The sequence below is a fragment of the Protopterus annectens genome, chromosome 12.part0 (genome assembly GCF_019279795.1).
Source record: "Protopterus annectens isolate FY-2018-M chromosome 12.part0, PAN1.0, whole genome shotgun sequence".
Classification (NCBI taxonomy): domain Eukaryota; kingdom Metazoa; phylum Chordata; order Ceratodontiformes; family Protopteridae; genus Protopterus; species Protopterus annectens.
In genome coordinates this window covers 1,105,764,885-1,105,777,955 of record NC_056746.1, presented here as the reverse complement: position 1 = coordinate 1,105,777,955, position 13,071 = coordinate 1,105,764,885, and positions in this window count along the sequence as shown.

Below are 13,071 nucleotides of genomic sequence, written 5' to 3'. Positions count from 1 at the left end.
GCTCCCTATGAATGCTCTAATTACCTTCTATAGTGGAGCCATTGAGAGTATTATCACCAGCAGCTGCACTGTATGGTTCGATAACAGCACAACAGATGAAAGGAAGAAGCTGCAAAGAATAATAAGAACAGCAGAAAAGATCGTGGCCACTAGTCTTCTTACCTTACAGGAGCTCTTTGAACGGAGATGTAAAAAGAGGTCCCACAAAATACTGAGTGACACCTCATCCAGCGTATGGTAGGTTCACTAAACTTGCTTCTGGTAAAAGGTTACAGAATATCCGCTGCAGGACCTCCAGATTCATGAACAGTTTTTATCCAGTTGCAATAAGACTCATTAATGCAGATGTAAATCTGGATGTATCAAAACTATAATAGATTGTTACCCTCTCATTCCTTTGCTTTCTTTTCCCATATAGTAATTCTACTGATTTATTGCATATTAAAATTAATATGTTCTCATTCAAGTGCAATTCCAATTACTTTCTTATGTGCAATATCACCCAGTCTCATCTCGGTGTATAGTGTACTTTTCTTTTCATGTGTTAATCATCTAGTAGTCGGTGTTGTCTAGTGTATATAAATAATGTACAAGCATGTGCATCAGCTGCCTAGCTATTTTACTTTCATACTATAGTTATTGTTTGTTCTTTAATACCTATCATGTCTGTCTTTTTGTTTGTTTTCTCCTGTAAAAGAGCTGACACTCAACATTTCATTTATGTAGCACTTGTGTCTCCTAAATGACAATAAAGTTTCTTTGAATCTTTGAATCTTGGAGTATAGGAACAATAAACATGCAAAATAAGCAGTCAGGAGCAAAGGTTATATCTTAAAAATGGATCATGTAGAACCATATAGATATGGCTAATTCCAAAGCGTCAAATGTCAAAGGAAATGAGACAGAGAGAGCCTTAGAAAGACACATACAGACAGAGATGGACCTTTCCAGAAAGAATTATAGCACTGTACCAGAACTGAAGTACGGCTATTTCAAGATAATAATTCAGAGAGCAGAAAGTGTGAATGTTTCTATTTTAATGTTGGACAGCATGATTCAGAAGAATAGAGTAGCTATCAGAAGGACAAGCAGTTCTACAGTCTTTGATAGTTAAGGCTTTTAATAGAGGAAATAGAAGTATCATAGAAAATGGAAAAGCATGACCACCAGTATATATGCTTAACTTTCCATAGTTTGTAAGGAAAACTACATTGTAAATTTTAAATTCTGCAGCTAAAATCATTATAATACAAGTCAATACATGGTGAATACAAGGACTGTGAGGCTTATTTATCTATTAATACAACCAAAACTTAAAAAAGTTAGAATCAAAGAACATCTTTTAGCAAGTTGCCAGCATTAATAAAACTGAACATTCACATTCTCTTTTATGTTTAATATTCTTTATTGATAAAATTATATTAATAACATGGTCATGCACACGTAGATGCAAGCAGGAAAATTGGACAGCCTAAATTCATTAAACTAAAAATAAAGACTGTGAATCAGAAAACAGTGTGACACCAGCATGTTTATTGTGAATTCTTATGTAAAAACTTAACTGACATGTTCTAATGTCCTGACCACATCGGTGTTCTGTAGAGCGTGAAGTGAGTGAAGTGTTGTATAAATATCCAAGTGATGCCAGCAAACAATTTAAAGCATTTATCAAATACTACCCGCAGTACTAAAACTAATGTATCAAGAGGCAGGTCTGATCTACATATCAGCTCTGCACTGAAATCCATAGTAATGTAGAAAAGCCAAAAGTATTGAAGACAAACCAGTTTTTAATTCACTTTGTGGGTGGGGGCTGTAGTGGTAACAAGCTGAGGAGGGTAAAACAGACTTCTTTATCCCCAGAAAGCTAGCAAAAATAATGTCTTCAATATGACCTGGGACTCATCTGAGACCATCTCTGACTAGACAGTGGGAAATGGTAAATCTTATGTGGGATACACCTAGGGCATCCTCAGTAGGAGCCCAAACTACTTTTGCCCCCTCTTCTCAACATGGAGAAGCAGTGTTGGCACTTTGTGACCTTTCAGAAATGTCTAGTTCTTCATTCTGTCATGAAAAGTGAGTCAGGATACCCTGTTGAAGAATTTTTATTGCTTGTATCCATAATTTTATCTTCTCAGCCACTGGCCAAAAATCCTGACCATTTACTTATTTATTTGTTTAATTTGTATTTGTTTTCCAGGGTATAACACTGATCTCTGTGGTCCTTTTTCTGACTCAGCCCAGAAGTGGTGTCTGGATAAGTGACTTCTTCAGAGTCATACAATTAGGCAATGGAGACTGGCAGAATCAAACCTTGGACCACTGGACCACAGCAAATGGATCATTAACAGTTCCTTAATCCTCTACATCAACTGCCAGACTAGCATAGATGAGGTTGTTTACATAGACTGACCAGAAGACTGGCAGCTTCATTCTGTGACTGTTTTCTCACTTCACCAGCACAGGCTGATGCAACACCTACAGTGTTATTACCAACACACCCCTCTGTGGGTCTGTTCCCACCCCTCTGTGGGTCTGTTTCTTGGTCCCCTCTCCCTTCATTTAGGAACAAGACCCCAAGACACTTAAAACTGCTGCAACTAAAATACCTCTTCTCCACCCCACCTGCAAAGAGCAATCAACTCTTTTCCAGGAAAGGATAACGGCATCTGATTTGGAGATGCTGAGTTTCATCCAAAAATGCTTCACCCAGTCCCAAGTACATACTAATGAGCAGAGTCACTTGGCACTAAGAAACAACATAGTTTGCAGCCAAAACAATGACACAACTCTCACAATTCCAAAATAAATGCTCTCCACATCTTGGCTGTGCCTTCATATCCTGACAACAAAAATCATGGACAAGAGTTACAGGAAGACATAGTGGACTTCTATGCCAACCTTGAATGTATTGGACTTAATACCAGCAATGTGGATAAAACTCTTGTGTTTCACATAAAGGGACCAGATGGAACACAGCAGTGCTCTGGGACCCTGTACCACTGTAGCACCTCCCTTAAAGCATTCTAGAGTATGCCATCATATGCCTTTTCCAAGATCACAACACATATATTCACAGTACTGTTAAACTTCCACAGATCTTCCTCCAAATATCTGTGCAGCACAAAAAAAGATCCACACTTCTGTGCCAAGGATGGAATTTGCACAGGTCCTCGTCAGTCGAAGTCTAATTTTAAATACCTTGGCTTAAGTTTTTATGGGCAGACTGTGCAGTATGAACCCTCTATAACCGAACATATCCTACTGCACCCTTCTTTCAAATCTGGGAAATAAAATTATAATATAATAAAGTAAGAAAACAGAACCAGAACAAACAGTTTTTCCTCTGTTTTGTATTATATGACAAAAAAACTGAAAGCAGGTTAAGAAAATAGAAGTGATGATTGAAAAGCAACCAACTTTCTTCCTGTATGCATGACAGATACACTATTTCATACAATAAAAATTAGCCTCTATCTTATCAAAAAATAGCCATTAACAAAACTTAATAAGTACACAAACAAGTTAACTAGCAATTTTTTAAGTGGCGATATAATTTGTTGTTCAGTCCAGAATAAGCAAACTCTTAGCTTGTTTTAGTTGGCTTTAATCATAACATCAATAACATTTTATGATTTTATCGTCATAGGACATGTTAATATGGTAACAGGTGACAGTACACTGAAATATTTATGTAAAGGGTGAATTTACTGCGACATGTTTATGATCAGTGTTACAGAGAAGATAAATATATCTCATAATTTTGGAATTCACTGTACTTTAAACAGAATGTACACAGATACCACATAATGGGCCACTCTGATCCTAACAATTGAAATGTCCACAGAGGTTCCTCACTAAAAGAATACAGGGCATAATTAAAATGTCTTATGCAGATCGCCTCAAGACCCTGTCCCTGTATAATGTCTCCCACAGGCTATTGAGGGGTGAGCTATGCCTGGCATACAGTGCATTGTCAGAGCCCACTCTGATGGACCTCCTGCATATCCACAACACAAACAGCACCAGAATCACCCATTCTAAAGACTTAAACCTTGCCTGTGATATAAATAGGACCTGCTGGAGAGATAGGTATATATCCCAGAGACTACCCCATCTGCAAACTGGGAGCCATAATTGACTCTCCGGCTGACATGGACATCCTCCAAAAAGGCCTTACTGAGACAGACACCTGGTGTCAAAGTCATGGCCTCAAGCTAAATGCCAAAAAATGCATAGTCATCCCGTTTGGGAAAAACAAAACACCCATGAATTACCACATAGGCAGCAGCTCCCTTAATACAGAAGAGCTAATAAGAGATCTGGGGACCCAGGTAGATAGTAATCTCTCCTTTGACAATCATATTGCCAAAATAGTTAGGAAATCCTTCTATGTGGCCCATCTAATTACTAAGGGGTTCGCATCTAGAAATAAAGAGGTTATAGTGCCCCTCTACTCGACACCCATCAGAGCCATCATAGAGTACAATGCCCCATTTGGGATGTACCTCACAAGACACTTCCAACAGCTTGAAAGACCACAAAAGCACCTCACCAAGAGGATTACTGGCCTCAAACATATGTCCTATGCAAAAAACTCTGGCTGTACTCAATGGCATATCGCTTACTCAGAGGTGATCTCTGCCTGACTTACAAAGCCATGTCCAACTCAGAATTGATGGACATGCTCCACCTAAAGAAATCCAAGTCACTGCAAGCCACACGCTCTAGTGAGCTAAACCTCACCACAACAATAAATAGAACATGCTGGAGGGATAGATTACTGTCACAGAGACTCCCCATGCTTTGGAACAAAATTCCTAACTACATTAGGCAGAGCCCCTCACTAACACTCTTCAAGAGAAGCCTTGACGAGTGGATGGGTAACAGAAAGTACACCCCAGGGATCACTTCATTGGCCCTGCTTGACAGAGGCTCAGTTAATTAATCAATGGGGTGGCGAAAGCCAACACACTCTGGCTAGGCTTATAAATGCCCTCGGGCAGATAGCCTAGTACCTTCCTATGAACCTATGAACCTATCTATGGAACATGCTCCCTATCCATGTGAAGCAGAGTTCCTCCCTAACTCAATTCAAGTGCAACTTGGACAACTGGATGGTCAACCGGAAATTCATTCCTGGTTTGGCACCTATGTCTCTAATGGACACAGGTGACCTATAAATGGTTCATCTCCCAGGCCCATACTTACACTTATCAAGGTTATCAGAACTTGTCAGAGATTTGGGATGCATGGCTAGGCTTAAAAAGGCCCTCATGGTCATTAGCCTAGTAAACACCTATGAACCTATGAACCTATAAGCATTTGCTAGTTAATGTAACTTGCATGTCATTGTCCTGACAGGGAAAGAAATATAGACTGATGTTTTAGGCTTTATTCTTTATGTAAAATAAATTGTCACCTTTTACTTCACATTAGCATACAATATATATGTTATTGATTTTGTCTGACCTACATTTAGAATCAAGTCAAAGTCCTGCAGCAATCTGTTATTCAGCTTAAGTCACAGCAAGGCAACTTGTAGTGATAAGAATGTATAACTTTACTTAAAACAATTAAAAATAATATTAAAGAGGTAACTGTAGTAGCCTGGGCAAAATGCACATCACTGAAAAAATTACTGGAAGCCTGTTTTTGCACTGGTGAAACTGCAGCTAGACTGTAACAGAATTGCTTTTTATTTAGACAAACTATAGAGATTAACTTGAATATTTTAGCCTTTTGAAATGATCATACTGTATTATGTATAATTTTCCAACCAGTCATTTAAATTACAAACTCTGGGATTACATTGGTAAATAAAAATGTATTTTTTAACTTGGACTTATGATACACTTTTATTGTTTTTTTTTTACTCAGATGATTTTTATTTTAAATTTGCAATAAACAATAATTGAAAACTTATCACAATTTACAATCAAGTTAGTTAATTATTAACTATATACAAATTTACATTTAGCCTGACATTTTAAAACTTGTGTGATAAATTACACAGATATAGTTTAATTAAAGTTAAATAGTACTTGCTTCGTGAAGAGGTTAAATCCATTTGCAAAGTACCAATCAAAGTTAGAACTTTGTCCCAAGGGTTTTCAGTTAATGGTCTAGGAAACAGTCTTAATTCTTTGTTTTTTATTTTCATTAAGGCTGTGCTCTTCAATAGATATATGAAATCTTCTTTGCTAGGAGCTGTGGTAGAATTCCATCTCTTTGTTATGCATGTCCTAGCTATAGCTAGTATAGAACAAAGTAAATGAAGGTCAGACTTATTTAAAGAATAAGCATTATCAGTTACATTCAGTAATAACAAAGCCTTGGTCATGACAAAATTATCTCTATAAATCACCTGCAAGAAATTGTTAATACTTTCCCAAAAGGGTTTAATTTGTATACAGTCATAGAAAATGTGAGACCAATCAGCTTTATTATACTGTTGACATCTACAGCATAACCCATCATTAGAAGGATTGATTTTTGAAACTTTATCAGGGGTTAAAAAGGATCTATGAAGGAATTTCCAGGTAAATATTCTCCAATAATGAGAACAAGAAGTTAATTTTACTGAGAGAAGTAAATTAGGTTTATTTTCTTAGGTTAACTGAATCCTATATCCTTTAGTAATATATTGCCAATATGCTGGTTTAGGTTGTGTTTTGTAATTTTTTATTAGATTATATAAATATGAAGTACCATTTTCCAATGTCTTATTATTATATAAAATTTCAAACAGTCTGGATATAAAATTTGGTGTATTTGAAAAATAAGAATTATTTATTATCCTACATAGATCCTTGGAGTACGTCAATATATTCTGAAGCATTAACCATTCATGAGAATTCACTTTGTAAGTTGACATCATATATTGTAAATCCCATACTTGCTGATTTTTTAGACAGTGTAACCAACAGATTAGATTTTTCTGTTCCCAAGAGAGGAATATATCTCTATGAATTCTATCTGGAAAGTTTTTAGTAATGCTGAATGGAATTAATGTTGCAAACCAAAGCTTTAAATCCATATTCATGTTTATAAATTTTCTAAAATAGTCAAATAAATGATTTATTAAATTTGTCCTAGTTAGTTTAGTTATATTGTATTGATAACTTAAGGCCAGTGAGTACCATAATATATTGTCCTTGTCTAGAAAAGTAAATTTTTTAAGTAAATTATTTTCATTTATTATTATAGTTGTATGCAACAATTTCCAATTAGACATATAATTTGGATTGATCCATTCAAACACAGTTTTAAGTAAAGTTGCTCTTATATAAGATACAATATCTGGGAAATTTATTCCTCCCTGGTCCCATTGTCTGATATGATGGGTATATGCAATTTTGTTTCTTTTAGGAAACCACAGAAATCTTAGCAAAATTGATGTTATTTTCTTAAGGTGAGTTTTCTCAGGAATTAACAAAGTGGCTTGTACAACATACAACATTTTAGGGAGAAGAATAATTTTAATTAACTGTAATCTCTCTTTAAAAACTATAAATAACTTATTATATTTACCCACTAGAGAGTCTATTGTAACTATGATCCTTCTATAATTAATATTCAATATATCTTGAATATTTTCACACAAGTCTATCCCTAAGTATTTTATTGTTGAGACATGTTCTACTATGATATGATTCTTATCTATTTGAAAATCCTTTTTTTATTTAATAATAAGTATTTAGACTTTTGTTTATTAAATTGGAGTCCTGAGATCTTTTGAAATTTCTTTATCAGATTATCTAATTCAACTGTTTCTTTTGAATTCAGTAGTGTAAGAAGTATGTCGTCAGCAAAGAGCATGATCTTGGAGTTATATTGACCAAATATATTTATTCCTTTTATCTTTGGATTGTTTCGTATTAATATTGCCAATAGTTCTATAGCTAATGCAAATAAAATGGGTGACATAGGGCATCCTTGTTTAGTACCTCTTGTAACTTGTATAGCTTCTGAGGTAAAGGGTCCTAATTTAACATAAGTTAAATTGTTTTCATAAATCTTTTTAATAAATGTAATGAAGGAGATGGGAAATTTATAAGCTTCTAAGATTTTAATTAAATAACCCCAGTTCAAGGAATCGAAAGCTTTCTCAATATCTAGTCCAATTATTAAGTTTTCTATATTTTCTTTGTTTAAATAATCAATTAATGTCAATATTCTTTTAATGTTATCATGTAGATGTCTATTTTGAATAAACCCAGTTTGGTCATAGTTGATAATTTCATTCATATGTTTTTTTTTTTATTTTTTTAACCAGTATAGACATAAATATTTTATAATAATTATTTAATAATGAAATTGGCCTATTTGAGCTGCATTGACTATCATCCTTGTTTTCTTTTAAAATGGGTATGATTAAGGAGTATCTTCATGAAGGAGGAATTAATGCATGAGTTTGAATTTCAGTAAATGTTTTATGTAGTAATGAGGTTATATTTTTTGGGGAATAGTTTGTAAATTTCTGTGATTAAGCCATCCATTCCGGAAGATTTACTAGTTTTACTTTCTTTGATTGTATCTATGACTTCTTTGTGCATAATGGATTTTTGTAATTCATTTTGTAAACTTTCATGGATTGGTTTAATATTTGAAAACACATTTTCTAAAAGGAGATGTTCTGGCAAATTATTGTTATTTTTTAAATGATTTTTGAAATGACACTTGAAAGCATCTAGAATATCTCCTATTTCTGAAACTTTCTTACCTTTTTCTTCATGTAGTATATTAGCAATAGTATTAGCTTTAGATTACATTTTAACTTTAACAGATAAGTTATGTAAATGTTTTGGAGAGGCTAAATTATTTTTGTGATTTAAGATTTCAATATATCTTTTATTTAAGTCTTCTATTGTCTTCCTATTCTGTAATATATTAGGAGATTTTTTAGATTTGAATAATGTGAGCTTCCTTTGTAGTTCTTGAAGTTCTGATTCCCATTCCTTGATTTTATTTTTATACCAAGCAATCGTTTTTCCATAGATATAAGCTTTTAATGAATCCCATACCATTACTATATTTGCTTCCAAGTTGTAGTTTACATCTACAAAGAAATTGAGTTAATTCACTAACCATTGCTTAAATTCTTTGATTTTTGTAATATATGAAGGAATTCTAGTAAGAAAAGCAAGTGATTTAAAATTTATTTGCACTTTTAGAACTAGAGAATTATGATCTGAGAGGGGGCAAGGAATTATTGTAAAGGAAGTAATTTTTGTTTGAAGATCCTGGGAAATATATATCTTATCAATTCTGGTTTGGGTACCATATCTATAATCTTGATGGGAGAATACCAAGGAATTACTATCTATAACATTAAAGGTATCTTTTAATTTTAAGGATTCGGTCCATTTTTATAGTAATTTTGCAGTAGCTGTTAGACGTGGAGATTTTTTATTAGTAGTTTCAGACATATCTGTAATACAATTAAAGTCCCCCCTATTATTGCTTTTTGTGGACAGTATTTCTAAATCAATTAGTGAACTGGATATAAAAGTCCATGAAGATTTAGAATTCGCTAGGTACAAATTTGAGTATAGCAGAATTTTCTATAGTATTAATTTACATATGAATAAACTGAAAGGTAATAAAATTTAAAAAATTAGACCGTGACTGTAAGGCATACAGCCAAGAAACTGCCTATCCATCTCCATTGTCAGCACAGGTTTGGCGTACTGGCCAAACCGGCACCAATCAGTACGGTGGTGACCATCACCATTTAAATAGCTCGATTGAACATCAGTAGAGTCAAGTCACTGACCACATATTAATTAATAATAACCATAACACTGGAAGGATGGATGAATTAGATAACTGGTGCCACCTGTATGGATAGTATGAAACAGGCTGAAATTTGGAGAAGTGAGAGGCTGCAGAATGCCCCTAGGGTCAATTACAACTACAATAAAAGGCAATTTAATCAAAATGGTCAACAACAACAGGGTTTTTGGAAGGACAATGGTTTGGGTGCCAAACCAAAACAGCAGAGATCAGTTATGGGGAACAGGAATACACAAAGCTACAACAAGGAGCGGAACTAACAGCTGAGGAAGAACCCCTTGGTGTGGTTATACAACCCACTTTGAGAGTTACTTCCTTCCATATGGATGTCAGTAAGCACGAGGAAAAAGTTAATTATGAAACTGGTTCCAATTCCTTTCTGGCCCCTAAGTTGCTTATTGATTCTCATCAATACCCTGAACGACCTAAGATCATTGTCAATAAAGAAGACGATTTTAAAGTATATAATTTTTCGGCCAGTGAAATTTCTTTGGAGATGGTTGAATTCCTGGCTAAAGGTTATACATATGTTCCACGGCAATGAATGGACATTGCCAAAACTATTCTAGAACTTAAAACTTTCCTAAGGAAACTGAACTTTCAGTTATAGTTTATGAACTCAGTTGATGTAGCATGTGACAATGTTTTTAGAACTGCAAGTACTTTCAATCCCCCTTTACATCTGTTGCTTCAAACGTTTGAACAATTATGTGAGTTAGACTTCAGACACATGGTCAATTGTAGGGTCAAGCCTATTTATAATGAAGATAAACATCTTAATGAGAATGACCTTTTGAAATATATTCAATCCCAAGACATACGTATCTGTAAACCTGATAAAGGGGGTGGGCTTGTGGTTTTTGATCAAACTGATTACATTGATCACATGCACTGTTTGTTAAGCAGTGACACTTACCAGGAGAATTCTAGATCTAAAGCAAATGGGGCTTACAATTTGATTAAAACATGCTTAAATGACTTGTTTATTGAGGGACGAGTTGACCAAGTAGTACTTAATTATATGATTACTTTATTCCCAAAATATCCATCCTTGTTTGGTATCCCTAAAATCCACAAGGATTTAAATGACCCACCAATGAGACCATTAGTTGACAGTAGAGGGTCTCCAACATATGCATGTTCGAAAGTCATTGACGCTATATGTTGCAGAAATTCGTAGTTTTAGAAAAACAAATATGTAAAGATTCTTGGTCTTTTTTGACAAGTTTGAATAACATAGAGTATAAAAATGATTCCAACTTTCTAACGATCGATGCCAAAGACCTATACACATGCATTCCCCATCATGTCAGTATAGAGTGGGTTGCAGCGATAATGCATAAACATGGAGCACCAAACAATGATATAGCTTTGATAATGGAACTGTTGGATCTTACTTTGACTAACAATTATTTTATGTTCAATAATAGGTTTTACTTACAGAAAGTAGGATTAGCAATGGGCTCTCCTTGCGGAGCCAGTGTGGCCAATTTAGTTATGGCCCACTGGGAATCTAATTTTGTATTTAAAGATGAGACCATATCCGAGTGTATAATATATTACACTAGATTTTTAGATGAGATTTTTGTTTTAATTAACAGTGATGAACATAGAGCTAATGAGTTAGTGAACAAGTTTAACACCACAACGGATTTTCTACAGTTTATGTACAGTTTCAATACTGAGGCTATATCTTACCTGGATATTTGGTTAGTAAACAACAGAGAGATAAGTAGTTTCACAGCCAAAATATTTAGGAAAATAACATATTCAAATTAATTTCTACATTTTTCAAGTTGCCACCCCTTCCATCAAAAAAGATCTATGGTTAAGGGTCAGTTGGTGAGATCCTTGCGTATTTCATGTCTGAATGTGGATTTCATTAATGAATGTTCATTCCTGAAGCAAATGTTCATGCATCGAGGTTACCATGAATACTTATTGGACTCCCTAATAGAGGAGGTTACTTTTAAAAGAGAAAGTTCTCTGTTGAAACCAATACTAACAGTAAAATCTCCTTCTGAGTCTGTCAGTGCTATATTGGAAATAGCAGTGACAGATTTGTTTATTGGGCAGTCGGCACAGAAAGAACAACATTCAAAATGTAGTTTTATTACAACTTTCAATGTTCAAAGTAACTGTATAGTTAAAATAGTACATAAGAATTTGGATTTGTTTAGATCCAACTATGAGTTGTTCGAACGGTTGGGGAGTAAACCTTCAATAGTATTCAAAAGAGGGAGTAATTTGAAAAACCTTTTGGAAAGACGTCAATCAAAGGTGCCCAGAATCACAGGGATGTTCAAGTGCAAAAATTGCAATTACTGCAAACATATTGATGTGACCAATTCATTTGAAATTAATGGGCAAAAATTTAAATTTAAATCCAAGTATAATTGTAACACTAAGTTCATTGTTTACTTGGCAAGGTGTGTAGGTTGCCCTGCATTTTATGTGGGTAAAATGGAACGGAGGTTCTGTGAAAGAATTTATGAACACCTTTATGCTATTAGTCACAATAAAATTGATAATGCCTTAGCAAAACATGTTCATCTGAATCCACAACATCGGTTCAAATTCATGGTTATTGATCAGTTTATCAAAGACATTAGGGGAGGTCCGGTATCTTTCAAACTGGAGGAATTAGAACTAATTTGGCAGTTGAAACTAAATGCGTTCAACTTCCCTGATATAAACGAATCATGTTCTATTATGAGTATTTTAAAGCTTAAAAGTTTACAAAGATAGAGTTCTTTTAGGTGAATATATATTTACAAATTTTTAAATTAATATGTGGGTTGGCATTTTTAGAAGTAGAATTCAATAAGGCCCTTAGTGTTTTTTAAAGGTTCATACATTTTTTGATTTATTTAATTGTTTATATTTTTGCATATATTGTATTTAACAATTGTGATTTGGGTTCAAGTTGAGGTAGATTAATTAATTAATCATATGACAGTTTCCCACACTTTTTAATGTTGATATTATTTAAGTATGCTTAATTGATTTCATCTGTTACTTCTGAAGAAGTTTGCCTGTGAGCAGACGAAAAGCGCTTAAAGTTTTATTTGCGTAGACCTATATCTTGTTCGCAATTAAACCCGGTGTGCAGTCTCTGTTACCATTTGGTTCTTTTTGTGTTTTACTCAGTTATACGAAACATACCTTTTCTTGTATATATATGTTCTGAATAAATGCATGAGATTAAAGGTATTAATACATAGTGAGACCATTTAGATGCTTTTAATATTTAGGTTGCAGTTGACACTT